At 28.2% G+C, this 15,765-nt stretch overlaps 1 protein-coding gene and 1 long non-coding RNA gene across 4 annotated transcripts in view; one reads left to right on the top strand and one right to left on the bottom strand.

The window, feature by feature from the left end:
• Positions 1 to 15,765, top strand: part of LOC142326722 (uncharacterized) — a 146,645-nt gene that overhangs the window by 21,423 nt on the left and 109,457 nt on the right. The window lies entirely within an intron of this gene.
• Positions 11,316 to 15,765, bottom strand: part of LOC142326723 (uncharacterized) — a 100,688-nt gene continuing 96,238 nt past the window's right edge. Inside the window, exon 3 of the long non-coding RNA XR_012756846.1 lies at positions 11,316 to 11,481. This is a non-coding gene — a long non-coding RNA (uncharacterized LOC142326723). The remainder of the gene's footprint in view (positions 11,482 to 15,765) is intronic.

Here is a 15,765-nt window from a genome sequence, read left to right as displayed (position 1 = left end):
CTTCTTTTCCCTCCAAAACTCTCCCATTCTTTCAGAGAAGGCCTTCTTCCGTTCTTCAGACCATTTCGGACGATGTTGTTTAGGCTTCGGCGCTTCTGGTTTAACTTCCCATTTATCTATTTTATTTTTACATGTGTTTCTGTTTATGATCCCCTTCAGTGTAATTTCGGCGTTCTCTAAATCTTTTCGTGTTTCTGCGAGCCAGGGGATTGCAACTTTTAATGATGTTAAGTACGCGATTATTCTTTTGGTCAGTCGTTTTTCCGGTAGCCTGCAAAGGTGTCTGAAGAATTTTCGATAAAAAAAAAGGAAGTTTCGATATTAGAGTATGTTTCAACAATTTCGTTCGGTTGTAATCTGTATCCTTCTTCAGTTTGTCTCGGTCCCAATATTTTCCTTATAATCTTCCTTTCCTGTTTCTTTATTTCTTCTATTTCGGTTTTCCTATTTAAGGTCAATGTTTCACTCGCATATAATGCTGTGGATTTAATAACTGTATTGTAATGACGAATTTTCGTTTGGCGCGAGAGGGATTTCTTGTTGTAGAGATTTTGCACCAAACCTACAGCTTTCCTGACCTTCTGCAGATAGTCCAATTGACTTGGTTTCTCAGACCTGTTCGGCATAATAATTCTGCCTTATTATTATTACTATTATCATTATTATTGATTTCACTTGTTTTACTAATAAATTGTAATTATATAAACATTTTAAACTGTCAAACTGTCAATCTCTCAATATCCTGATTGAGCCACGAATACGCAACAATATTTGTCATTTTATTTAAACAATATTTTCTTTGTTTATTTAATTCAATGATTCTAACTAAAGCGCGCGCGCAGACCGTATTTCATTCGCACAGATGTGGCGGTACTAGCGGCCACTTTAAATACTTTTTTACCCTTTAAATATTATTAATTTCTTTAATTCTACCGCTCACCTGTGACGTCACTACATAGCAAACGAATAGAACAGCTGTACTTCAGTGCTACACTAGCGCTCCTTGTGATGAGAGGGGGTACTTTGACATAGTATACCCGCACCCACTAGTTTTTTAGTGCATTTATTTGGAGTGGAGGTGCAATTTTGTAATTTTTTTTTGCAAATATACTTTTTTAATTATTAACAAATGTGCTTAAGAAAAATAAGATCTTAATTAGGCGAAATCTCGAGATACTGACGGTGACCTTGTTGTACAGCCTCACTCGCTTGATTTTCTGAGTTGAAAATTTAATGGCATCAATTCCCCATACACAGAAGTAATCAGGCCAAGTTTTATCAAAATCGGTCCAGTAATTCTGGAGATATAAGAAGTGCAAGAAAGAACACACACACGTACATACGAACATCCGGAAAATTTCCATCCGGTATTTTGGGTTACTTACGTGTTAAAACGTCAAGATCCGGTGAAAATCGCATACGCCCAAATTGAACCGATTACAATACTTTCCCTTCTAAAGCTATAGCACTAGACGGAAAAGTAAAAACAATTGGTAAACGTAAAAAACTAACTAATTAAATAAATAATTCATTTCTGCCAGAGAAAATTTGTCATGTATTCAAAAAAAAAAAAAATTGAACTGAGTATATCCAATTTAAAATGGTTGAAGGAAATAAAATTAAAATAATTTCTATTGCTTGAATTTAAAATTTGTATTTAGGTTATGAAATTCATACATGCATACATTCAAGTAAAAAAAATCTTTAATAATAATAATTTTATTACACGAAATGCATTGATTATAATTTATATGCAAAAACTATATTACGATTTTCATATTAATTTAGTTTTACCTTTTATTCCCGCTTACTTTACTTAAATATTAGTGGACATAAACGGGGAAAATTTCATAGAGATTTTACTGTTCCTGACGTCAAGTAGAGGATGGATACAGCCACGACCGATAAAAATTAATCTTCACATTATTTTGCTAATCATGCTTTCCATGTTAACTTGTTTTTTTTTTGTTTTTTTTAACCTCCGGGACCACCGTTAGGTATTTGTTCAGAGGATGAGATGAATGACTGACCGGGATTTGAACTTCCCGGCTAGGCCAGTCAAATCATACAATACCTTGTTTATCATAAAATAAAGCTCGTTACATAATTTTTCAATCATTAAAAAGTATTAATTTCATCTTCATAATAAACTTCATAGTTAAGGAAAAACAATACTGAATTTCTTAAAATGTTTGATCCACCGTATCAATTGAGCTTTTTTGTTGATTACAATAATTACGATTTAAACAATAGTTAAATAAGATTTAAACAATAAAATTTCAAATAAAAAATTTGATTTTGGGGATATTAAGGGGAAAATTTAGTAAACAGGTAAATAGATTAAACTTAACAAATTTGGTTACGTTAAGTTTTCTCTAAATCCAACACCCCCTGCAATAAAAGCTAAAACACAAATGTAAAACTTTTTGTGTTATGGATAATTCTACAAATTTTTGATATGTCTATATATATGATGTAAAATATAAAAAAATTAATTAAATGTTAAAACCGAAGGAAGATACAGCAAGAAAAACAAGAAACATATATTTCAATTTTAAGAGGTATGGATTGATATTTTGAAAAAAAACCTTTTTTGGATTATTTGTATATGCCGTGTTGGTAATAATTTGCTGAATTCAAATTTTTTCTGTAGTAATTCGAAATGTCTTTTGAAAGTCTTCTGAAGAAAATCGAAATTAGTTTTTTGCTGTATCCACATTTTTTGAGTATTTGAATCAGATTTTAAGAAAATCGGTTCGGTCAGACTTGAGAAATAAGACCGACGATACAGATAATTACATGTTTTTTTTATCTAGATGAAACAGTTACAAACGTAATGATTTTCAAAAACCCCGATATCCCATTTTTGATACAATCATCACGTTTCTTCTTTCAATATAGCTATTCTAGCTTGTTCGCCGAGAAAGTAAAACTAATTGGATAAACAGTGTAAGCTAACGAATAGATTTAGTGCTTTCTTTAGAGAAATAATGCGTTATACTTATTACTTCTACTTATTAAGAAAATTACTTACATAAAGATTAAATATGATAGAAAGAAATAGAATATCATACTGTCACAACATTCCTATAACTGATAGAAAAAGAAAACTATACATGAAAAAAGCAATAAAGACCTTCAAAGTCACATTTATACCGGTAATCCTGTTATTAGATAATCAATAAATAATAAATTATTTATTTAATGGAGATAATAACATTTGAATGTATTTCAAATGATTTAATTCATAATTATCAACCTTGAATTTAAATATTTATCAATTGAAAAGATTACCAGAAGACTAATAATTATTTTTTCTTAATTAGACATACATTTTTATTTTTAGGGAGAAAATTACATTCAAATTCGTTTTTCGTTTTCCCACTTATAAAATTCAAATAACTGATGAGAAAAGAAAAATTGAAGCAGACTGAACAATATAGTTTATGGTACTGTAACAAACACATCGTTCAGATAAAATAATAGAAGGATCTTCATTTGTTTCACAAAATCATCGAAATCTTGACAACTTATTACAAGTAGATCATAATTCACTAAAATTAAAATTCCGATAAAAAAAACAATATTTAAAAGAATGTTAATAAATATTGGAAAAAAAGTTCTGAAAAATTATTTTACTTAATAATCGAAATTTAAGAGGAATTAGATGAAACACCGTTTGAAAAAAAAGGGTATAATAAAAAACCTGGGCATCATTCGTTAACAAGGTACATTGCTTCTCTGGGAATCATTATTAATAAATTATATTATACAGAAAGAATCCCTCCAATACAATTCTGAAAATTAATATTACGAATTTTTTTTCACAAATTATCTACTAAAATTTATCTCTAGTGTACGAGATATACTCTTACATAAAAACGCTGAAAAAAAAAAACAACACAAAGTGAATTTAATATTATTATTATGATAGAAATTTGTACAAATATTTACCAAGCTTGAGTAGTATGTATACATGTGTGTCGTTAAGTATGTATACAAATGTGGCATTTTAACGATCTAGCGTGCGAACCAATTTTTATTGCCCTGGCCATACCGGACTGCATGGGGTAATTTAATGACAAACATTTTTTACGTTCTACCGACCTACCAACGACCTACATTTTACAGACTGTAATTTTGTCCGAATTTCCTCTTTATTCGAATAGGATATAAATTCCCTGGGCAGGTGTAATTTATCACTAACATAAGTTACGAGATGTTTTCGAGGTTAATTTTAATTGATTGTTTATTTTTCGTTAATTTTTTTGAAATAAAATTTGTTTCACGATTTGTGTGTATACATACATATATATATATATATATATATATATATGTATATATATACACATAGTTTATTAAAAAAAAATTATTTTAATTTCAGATTAAATGAATTTCAAATAACTTATATTTAAATAGAAAAAAATCGTTAAAGAAAATTTAATTACAACTGACATAAGATAAGGTTTGCTAAAAAAAAAAAAAAAAAAAAAAAAAAAAAATTATATTAATGGATGAAAAATTAAAATCAAAAATTTATGGAGAGATCTTAAAGCACAAAAATAAGTATAAGTTCTAGTCGTGAAGATGAAAAAAAAAAACGCAAACTTAACCCTACGCATAGTTATGAAAAGGAAATGATAAAACGTGATTTTTTTTTACAAGACATTGTATTCAGGAACAGCATTTTTTATTACAAAATGATTTAAACGTTATCTACAAAATGTTTTTTTTTTTCGTGGGCGCAAAACGATGAGTCATTATTAACGCCCGAACACGACATTTATATAATAAAAAATAAACTAAAAAAATTAACCTAAAAATTATACAAACGTAATATAGGTGAAAAATGTTACGTCGTGGCTCCTTTTTCCTATTTAGCTTCCGGTAACTACCGTTTAGATAATACTTCAGAGGATGAATGAGGATGATATGTATGAGTGTAAATGAAATATACATTCTCAGTTCGACTACTCCTGAAATGTGTGGTTAATGAAACCCAACCACCAAGGAACACCGGTATCCACGATCTAGTATTCAAATCCGTGTAAAAATAACTGGCTTTACCATGACTTGAACGCTGGAACTCTCGACTTCGAAGCCAGCTTTTAAAACCTTATTCACATCCAAATGCACGGATTTTACTTTTTTGTTTTTTAGTGGGACTGCATTTTGGTGGCCTTATCATAAAGGTAACATAAGGTAACATAAGTTACCTTCCAGATAACATGTTAAAATTACTAATAAAAATAAGATAAGACAAAGAATTTTATATAAAAAATTACACTGTCTAATAAAGGATTTGAAGATATTTGTACTCATAACTTTCATCCTTGTCACTGCTTAATATTGAATTGTAATATCTTAATGATACCCTTCTTACGCTCTAATATCATTCTAGTACTCAATAAATTTTCATTTAAAACTTCAACTAATTAAAAAAAACTTTGTTCAAATTCCAGACAGCTAAAATAATAATTATTAGACGTTGTTGATCTGCATTTCTTTTCCTAGTAATTTTATAAGTCGGAGGTTCTCGAAAATTGCGTTTTTTTATTTCTTGCGGCATTTTTGTAGGTCTACCAGAACTTAAAATAATAATAAAAAGTTTATTTTTAAAATTTAAGAATAAACTTGATTTCAAAAACCCAGTAAAAAAGTAAAATAGACGCGTTCACCACTAGTATATCGTAGCTAAAAGCTAGTTAAAACCACAATTAAATTCAATAGTTAAAATTTAACAAAATACCATTTGGCATAACCCAAATAGCAGAAATAAATGAAAAAAAGGTTGTATGAACAATTAATTTTTTTAATCTAGATGTACAACCTTGAAAAACAGTAAAATATTTGATAATATAGATTATCTAAAACAATTTGTTATCTATCATATTTTGCATGTTAGCCCCTAGTTTAAAATTGCGACACGATGCCGCATAAGTCACAACCCACAAGGATGTGGAGCACGTTAGTTGGCAGTCGCAACGAAAATGGACGGATGCATCGGTCTGATTCATGAGGTATCCATGAGCGACCCTAGTGTGCCCTATTCGCAAATGGCAAATAATAACCTCATCAAGACGGTTATTCCTACATGAAGAGCTCCCGCCAAGGTGATACAGTCTCCTTAACTGGACGAAGATTATTATTATTGATGGTAACATTCTCCATTCACTTTGCCACTTATCACGAACCACACTCTTCATAAAAGAAACATGATCATTCTTGTCTGTCTCAAACACAAAAATTTTTTTTGATGTAAAATAGAGACTTAAGTAAATATTAGCTAAAAAATAACAATTAAGTCCAGTTCAAAAATGCCCCAAATTTAAAAATGTCAATATCAAATGACAATAAATTACGATTTTCTGAAGACGGCTTCAAATTAAAATCAATCAACTATTGTATCCTACAAAGCATAAATCTGACACCGACTCAAAAATGTAAAAAATGAACGAAGAATTGGTAAAGCATCATTATTATTTTGTTAGGACCTTTTTTAACGTTCATTATATGAAAAACCTTTCATTTTTATTTAAATGTTTATTTAATATATCACTTAGAAAAGCTAAGAAAGTTAGAAGAAACGCCGTTCGCAAGAAACCTATACTATACTATACCTGCAAGAAACCTAGTTTTAATAAAAAAAAAAAGAAAGTAATGTAGAGAAACTTCGTGAAGGTTGTAAGTGAACTAAGGATCTCAAGAATGTGGAATACGTAATATTCTTATACGTAAAATTTTCCAATTAATTTTTTTTTTTAAGTATCTTATCAAAAAATTTTAAATATATAAACTAGTGCAAACATTATATGACTATAAATAAATATAATAATCAAGTATTGAAATCATGATGACAAACAATTTTAAACTTCAAACCAAGTAACCGTGTAATTTTTTTGCTAAAAAAAAAAATTAATAATAAATCCATGAAACTGATTGCGAGCAAGAACAGAAAATTAAAAAAAAAAACAGGTTTTCTCTTCAAGGTTTTTGAAACTTCTGATCTCATTTTGAAGCTTGTTTAAAACTTTGTTAAGGTCTTATTTACATTATTTATTTGTAACTAACAATTTTCAGTTCAATTAAAAACAGATTGGAAAAAATATCATAAGCCCAACTACTTATTTATGGTTTATAAACATAGATAGATAAGCAATCCACACAAGAGCGATTGTAATTGCTTTTTAAATTGTAAAAGCAATTTTAAAAGTTAATACGCAGTTTTTTCACGTAAAATTCATAATTTTGAAGAGCTAACTTTCATATTTATTGATAAATAGTTTCACAGAGTAAAATCTTACGGAAACTCTTTTTCAAAAAAAGAGTTGAATAAGTTATGGTAATCCTTTTTTAAAAATTATAAAATTAAACAAATAAATCATTTATAAAAGATATATATTTTATATAATAAATCTACGGAACCGATTTTGACATTTTTTTTAATTTTCTTATAACTGGTAAATAAGAACAAAAAAAAACTGTATTTCTTTCCTATAATCTTGTATTTATAAAAAAAAAAACAATAGTCAAATTAATAAAAATGTAATGCAGCGCACTAATCGCTTGTGATCGAAAAAGCGCTGAAAGCGTATATTTCCTTGATTATTGAAAGGTGTTAAGTATATAGTTGTATCCAGAAGATGATATATATTATTCCATATACTAAACGATTCAAGTAATCAATAGAAATATTTTTTATTTTCACAAAATTGATCATATTGGAAAAGATATACAGAAAATGAATAAGCATAATTATCAATATGTGAACACGATTTACTAAAAGAAAAGCATATTTTTTAAATAATTTAAATTTTAATAGTATAAACATATTTTTCTCAAATTTATTAAAAATAATAAACATTTTAAAACAGTGAACAGTAAAACCACAAAAATCAATTAAATATTACTGAAACTCAGATAAAAAAATTAACATTTATTTAGAAAAATACATTTTCTCACTAATTGTTTTAACCAGTAAATAAAGCTTTATGGGTTTTTTTTTCTAGCTATCAAATCATGTCATACATAGTACTTCAAATAATCTGATCATATTAATTCTCATTTGAATTAGGATTTGCAGTGTTCTGTGTTGCGGAAAATTACTTTCAATAACAATTTATTATAATTATATGAACATATGTAGATAAGATTTATGACTAAATACGAGTGCATATTACGGTAAAACACACATAAATAAAATAGGCAAAATATTCATTAAACGTTGATTAAAGTAATTATTACATTCAATTCATTGTATTCAAAAATTAATTAAAAAAATATTATCAGCATTTAGTTATTTGAATTAACTAAATACTGTTGTAACACACTAACTTACAATACGTATGGTAACTGATAGCTAATTACTGACGAGAGTAATAATACAACCAAACGATAATACAAGAATGACAATTTCTGAATAAATTAAAGTTTATAAATTAAACAACTTCAAAAAGGAAAAAATTCGCTGATCGTCCCGTATGTATATCTTTTGTATTTTAAAACCTTTCTTTCTTTCTTTCTTTCTTTTTCTGTTAACCTCCGGAACTATCGCAAGGTTCAGAGGATGAATGAGAATAATATATATGAATGTAAATGAAGTGTACTCTTGTACAATCTCAGGCGGACCATTCCTGAGATGTGTGGTTAATTAAAATCCAACCACCAAAGAACACCGCTATCCACGACCTAGAATTCAAATCTGTATAAAATTAACTGCCTTTACTAGGATTTAAACGTTCGAACTCTCGACTTTGAAGTCAGCTTTTAAAACCTTATTTACAACCAAATGAACGGATTTTACTTTTTTGTTTTTTAGAGGGACTGCATTTTGGTGGGCCTATCATAAAGTTTCTTCCAGGTAACTTATGTTAAAATTACTAATGAAAATAAGATAAGATTTGTATAAAAAATTACACAGTCTAATAAAGGATTTGAAGATATTTGTACTCGTAACTTTCATCGTTGTCACTGCTTAATATTGAATTGTAATATCTTAATGATACCCTTGCTACGCTCTGATATCATTCTAGAACTCAATAAATTTTCATTTAAAACTTTATTAATTAAAAAAAAAACCTTCATTCAAATTCCAGACAGCTAAAATAATATTTATTAGACGTTGTTGATCTGCATTCCTTTTTCTAGTAATTTTACTAGAAAAAAGAGAGGTGGTTCTCGAAGTTTGCGTTTTTTATTTCGTGCGGAATTTATTAGGTCTACCAGAACATAAAATAAAAATAAAAAAATTATTTTTTAAATTTAAGAATAAACTAGATTTCAAAAACCCAGTAAAAAGTAAAATTAAACATCTCAATTCTTAAATTTCCAGTTACTGAAAACGGCATCAAATTAAGGGATAAGTAAGTTGTTAAATCTTTTTTTTTTTTACTTTTACTTGGATTAATAAACATCTTCAAATCTTGAATATAAGCCCGAAAAACTGAACGTTTTTTTTTTCTTAATTTTACTTCATTTAATAAGATTAATTACGTAAATATAAATTTGAATCTACACATCAGTAGTAAATTTTTCAACAATACAAATACATGATACAAATAATTTTAAAACGAAATTATGTAGGAAAGTGTTGCGGCAAACACGCAGGTTGAAGGAAGCACATAGAAGCGACATTGAATCGATTATTGTCCACAAAATCATAAAAGCCAACGTTTATTTTAACTGTACAGAAAAAAGAATAATTTAAATTTAATAAAAATTAAATGTTTTGAGAAGAAAAATGTTTAAAAAAGACTGCACAAATTAACAAAGAAAGAGAGTAATAAAAAAACGAGTTATTGTCAACTTCAAAAGGCAAATGTACGAGGAAAAGTCAAAAAGTTAAGTCGCCCTTATCCTAAGTGTTTATTAGATATTATTATTATCAGATATTAGATATTTTTAGATATATGTTTATAGATATTTTAATCTAAATAAATTGGCAACACTGTTCGTATATATATCTCTCTGAAGCAAATATTGTAGTAGGTTAAATAGCTGTAACAGTGTCTTTTACTAAGTGTACGATGATACTATCCATTACAAACAGCGTGGATGTTTCTTAAAGTGTTATTTGGAAATAGGAAGTCTGTAGGATGGATTTAAATTTTAGACCCATTGTGTCCATTTCAATCCATTTAAATTTTAAATCCATCGTGCCCATTTAAATCCATTCAAATTTCAATCCATCTCTTAACTACTTGAAATACAAGAGAAGAATAGAATTTCGTGCTATAAAATCACAAAACGGTGCATTTTATTCAAGAACAGCCGGATGAATATAATCCGTCAATCGTAGGAAAACACTACGACAACATCGGCTGTGTGAACGATATAATTTATGTGTAAACAGGCGAATCACTACCGATATGATCAAGGAGGAATTGAAAAGGTTCAGAAATACAGACAACCAGGAAAAGTGAGAAAAAAATATCCTGTTTATATATGACAACGACACGCCGCATATTGCATGCGTCACGCAGGCCACATTCAAATAATTTAAGAAGGTATGGGAGCACCCTCCCTGTAATAAAGATCTGACAGTTGAATTTTTCATGGCTTTTGTCCCATGAAAAAGGGTATTTCGAAAACTAAATATACTCTGTTAAAAATTTCACAAATTTTGATGCGAAAATGCGATCGTGAGATGATGGACTACAGTTTTATTTTTAAGAAAGCATGGAAAAAATAGTGCTAAGCTATGAAAATTACTCAATGTTGAGAAGTAGATTTTGAGTTGTACTTTCACAGAAATAGAAAAAATTACCCAAACTTACTTTTTTCCCATCCTATTATAAATAAAGCGTAACGACGTAGTAATGAAAATTACCAATGCGTTTAACCCAACGTTAGGTGAAAGTACTATTACTACTCCATTCCCTGGTCTTATTTTAATAAAAATGAAGTAGCAACAACGTTCCATACGTACAAGTCTCCTTTGCCAAATATTGTAAATAATATAGATGTCAACAAGAACACAATCAGGTATCCATTCGCGCGCGCGCGTACACACTCATCCATGAATAAAAAATTGGGTTATTTTTTCTTTTTATATTGTTGAGTCCAGGGTACCACAAAACATTAAAAATTCTTAGTATTCTACACTATAATCGTCCAGGCAATACAACGAAAAATAGTTACAATTATAATTTATATAAAATTTGAAAAATTAACGTAAACAAATACATAAATGAGAATATATAAATTTGATTGTTAATGTTAACTGTATAACAAGTAAAGTAAATTAATTATTAGCAAAGAAAACTACTTACCTCAACAAAAAGACGTGACGAAGTGATGATCAAAAGATATCTCTAACAAAAACTCATATTTTTCCTTCCAAAAGAATTCTCAAGCAGTTCTTTCATTGTTTGCAGTATTTTTTCATATTTTTAATATTTTATCTGAGCATTCTGAACAAAATACATGGTGAGTCTTGTATGAATTAATTTAATTTAAGCAAAAAAATTAACAAATTTATTTCTGAAAATCAAAGACAAATACAACAGAATTGTAAAAAATATTTCATAACTAGTTTAAAAGTAAGTATAAAAATCAAAGAATTTTAATAATCCCCATTCAAATATTCAATTACTAAAATATATATCACCTGATCAAAATAAATAAGAAAAACAAAAATAAAAATAAAGAAATCACAAAAATACAGTAAAGCAAAGAAGTTGGAGATAGAACCCAAGAGATTAGGGATTTGATTCTCGGGGCAGCTATTCAACGAGATAGATTTTCTGTCGGTTTACTTTTTTTCTAACGTTAACTGAAGAACAGTAAACCTTGGATTTTAGTTTATAAAAATGGTGAAAGACCGCTATAATCTGTTTTTATAGTCACAGGTCAACCAATTTTCATGTCTATCCAAGTAAACAGCTACTAGCTATCAAATCCAGTTTGTGAAATATTCTTCCAAAAAAGTAATTTTAAAAAAATCCGAAAAATCTCGATGTAAAAAGATCGATTGTTTGACTGATTTAATTTTTGTTAATTATAACATAACCAATGTGAATTTGTAAGTATAAATTGAAAAGAAAAAATCTATAAATTTATAAAAATATAAATTTAAAGCATGAGATATCAGAAGTACATGGAATCTTCATAAATAAATGTATTAAATAATTAATCTAAAAAAGAATTATTAAGTTTAGGTATCTAAAAAATTTAATATAGACAAACTGAAAACGATCTTTTTTTTCTTCGAACTCATCGTTACGTTTATTAAAACGGTATTAAATTTAGTAAAGTACAAAATTAAAAATTGTAACAGTACTTTTAATGTGGCTTTTCTTTAACGCTGTTCATCCACAAAGTTACAGTTCCAAAAAGTTTTCATAAAGAAATTTTCATTAGAATTCTGATAAATTACACTCCAAAGATTGGGATTAATTAACTTTTATAATAAATTAACTTCTGTAAAATAATAAAAAAATTACAATTTACAATAACGTTTCACTACAATATACGCGTATCTTATAATACCGTATCACACCACTTCCTCACCACACACTAACAGATCGCAGCCACTGCTCCAAAATTGAATTATTAAATATATAAAAATACTCAGATAAAGATTAAATATTTAATCGTCTAAAAATACAATTAGTATAGAACAATAAATTTTGTAAACATCGGAATTTCGGAGCAGCTGCTACAGCAAGGGATTCAACCGTTCAGTTAGATATTTTCTTCACACGGCGGTGACACAACTACCTGAATTACAAGAATAAAATAATTTTATTAAGTTATTATCACATCCTATTATTCTGTAGCAATTTTTATTTATAAATTTAACTATTTTTTAAAAAATATTTATTTTTCCCTAAAAATTGTTCCTTTATTACATTCAGTTTTTATCTTTCTTCAAAATTAAAAAAATGTTTTAAGTAATGTTAGACACTTTGTTTACAACTCGTACAATTTTAAGGTAGAGTAAAAAAAGAAAAAAAATTTCATGAAGATAATCTCTTTAAAACTTTTTAAATGTTTATTTCGTTATTTATTCTTAGTACTGAAGTTAATCATGAAAAAACAAGCAAAAAAAAACACTTTTCTTAGGAGGGGAGAGAATTTAAAACACTAAAAACTTTATAATCTGGTGGTTTTTTATTATATGGAGTGAAAGGAAAGATCAAATTGCAACGAATTCTGTAAAATCTACATTTTTTTCTAAAATCAATATTTTTTAACATATAATCAAAAAGTATATTTTTCTCTCTTTCTCTCCTTCCAATTTTCGATATATCACCCGTTTCACCAGCAATTTTCAAATTTTTAGCGAATGAAAATATATAAGTTCATTCAACACAAAATATCTATTTCTATTTAACTAAATGAAATTTCAACGTATATTAAGAGTAATAAGCAGGAATAATTTTTTTATAATAATGGGAAGACCCAGATCATTATCACTCAACAACACACCTTCTCCAAAATTTAAAATTAATTTAACAGAATAAAATTCCCTAATATACTAACTCGTGTAATGTACATAATCTAGACAAAGTTAATTTGTTGACATCAGACAAGTGAAGAGAACTAATTTTATTTAAATTATGTTAGAGAAAATGTAGTTTCATAAAGAGTGACAATCTCTTTCACTATACATACACCATTAGCTTATATCTTAATTCTAATTATACACAAAAGTCAAAACAAAAATTATTGTAATAAATGAAGTTTTTAATTTACATGTAATTAAAGATACAAGCCGTGACATCTTACCTGTCTTATTTCGAGAGCAGAGATATTCCTTAATTTATTTCACCTTCTGAATTATTAATCTCGTTATGTAAATTATTTATGGACTAAGTAATAACCACCAACATTAAATAGCTAATGTTTTTCTTATCTGTCATCTTAGAATTTAATTATATTTGAACCAGTCTTATCTTATCATAATATAATATATTTGCTGGTTTTATATTAGTAAGTAGTTAATTATTTCGATCGTATAGTGAGTGCGTTTGCTATGCTTGTCACAATTTTTTATTTTTATCCGACACGGGTTTGATTGACTTAATCCTTGAGGTACGATTTGAACAAATGTTCGTTTTTTACAAGCCAGAGGGATTTGACATAATCCTACATTTTGCGTGCAGTCATGTAATGTCTCTTACATTATACCACAGGAGAGATAAATGGCATTTGCGCAAATCTACTCGTTTAGGAAGCGGTACGCGGCTTTAATTCAGCAAACTCAAATAGGAAGTTGTTTATTTCCTATATGCATGGAGTAGGGAATACGCCAGTTTTACATTTTTTTAACGAAGAGTTGTTACGGTAGTGCCGCTGTTACTGATAGGAAAAGTTTTGTAAGGGGAATGTGTGCGGACATTTTGCTCCGTAATCCAATAATAATAGGCGGGAATGGTCTGAACTTGGAAATAAACGAATCTTTTTTTCTCAAGGCGGAAATAAAATGTGGAGACGGTTTACTCATCAGTGGATGTTTGCAGCAATTTGTAGAGAAAAAAAGAATGTTTCGTGATGCGGTCCCCGATCGAACGAAAGATATGTACGAGTATTAGTCTTATAAAGGAGTGTTCGAGTAATTTCTGATTGTTGGTGGAGTACGATGATATACCTAATCTACAAGGTTACAGCTTTACAAATCAAGCTATTAATCACTCGGTTAACTTCAGAGATCTAATAAGCGGGACGCATACAAACGCAGTAGAGAGGTTACAGACAGTAGCAAAGAGACAGGATCGCAATCAAACTTAAAAAACAGGTAACACCGTTATCGATAGTGATTTATGATTCATGTCAGGTAGCATGCAACCATTAAAAGTTACATCATGTGACAAAAAAACAAATAATAGAAAACACCATTATGTAATTGAATAGTTTTAAATCGAATACGGCATGAAAATATCGACATTCAAGAATATAAATTTTATCTAATTAATGTGTTGATTCTGAAAATAGAAACAAGCAAAAAATGATGCACGATTCAATAGTATTTTAAGATATTAAGTATAATAAAAAATTTCATAGAAGTCTATTTTTCATAAGAATATATTGTACAAGTGATCTGAGATCCATAAAAACAATTTTAGTTCAAACAGCCGGTTTGACGTTTAGCTTGTCACATAGTATATTCATATATGCATACATAAGCACACTAAAAATACATAGAGGAATTTTTAACAAAAGCCTTAGCATTACTTTTTTTAACTCAAACGAATTTAAAAAGCCAAATAATAAAAAACCAATTGTGATAATCTTACTCATACCAATAATTTTACTCTTGTTTTATACTATTATAGCCGAAAACGTAAAGTACTATTTAGTGCAGCCAATAATAAATAAAATTAGTGAATGCTATTAAAGTTAGCAAATAAAGATAAATATTTTATAAAGTTGGACAGTCGATAAAAAAAATGAATTTCTTTTCATTGATTACTTATCCAAACTCAAACCGATAAGTTTGTAGAGCTCGTATTTCATTTTCTTCCACAGGTTTCCCCCAACCTTCACCCATTTCTCTATTTTATACTTTTCCTTCATCTCTCTTTCTCACAACACTTCACTTTCTCTCTTTTACAGTCAGCAAATAAATAGCCCTTATTACAGCATGACGTGATATAAACAGTAAATTTACGCTCACCTCTCCAACATGTTATTTCCTCTATTACCCATTCCAAAACCGTAGTCGCTTACAAAACAGTATATATTTTTTTTTTATAATTCGACTTCTACCAAATAATTTAAGAATTTGTAATAATCTTAATAATATTTTATGTAATTTGCAAT

This window comes from Lycorma delicatula, chromosome 6 (assembly GCF_047948215.1).
Source record: "Lycorma delicatula isolate Av1 chromosome 6, ASM4794821v1, whole genome shotgun sequence".
Classification (NCBI taxonomy): Eukaryota; Metazoa; Arthropoda; class Insecta; order Hemiptera; family Fulgoridae; genus Lycorma; species Lycorma delicatula.
This window is presented reverse-complemented; position numbering and strand designations above follow the sequence as displayed.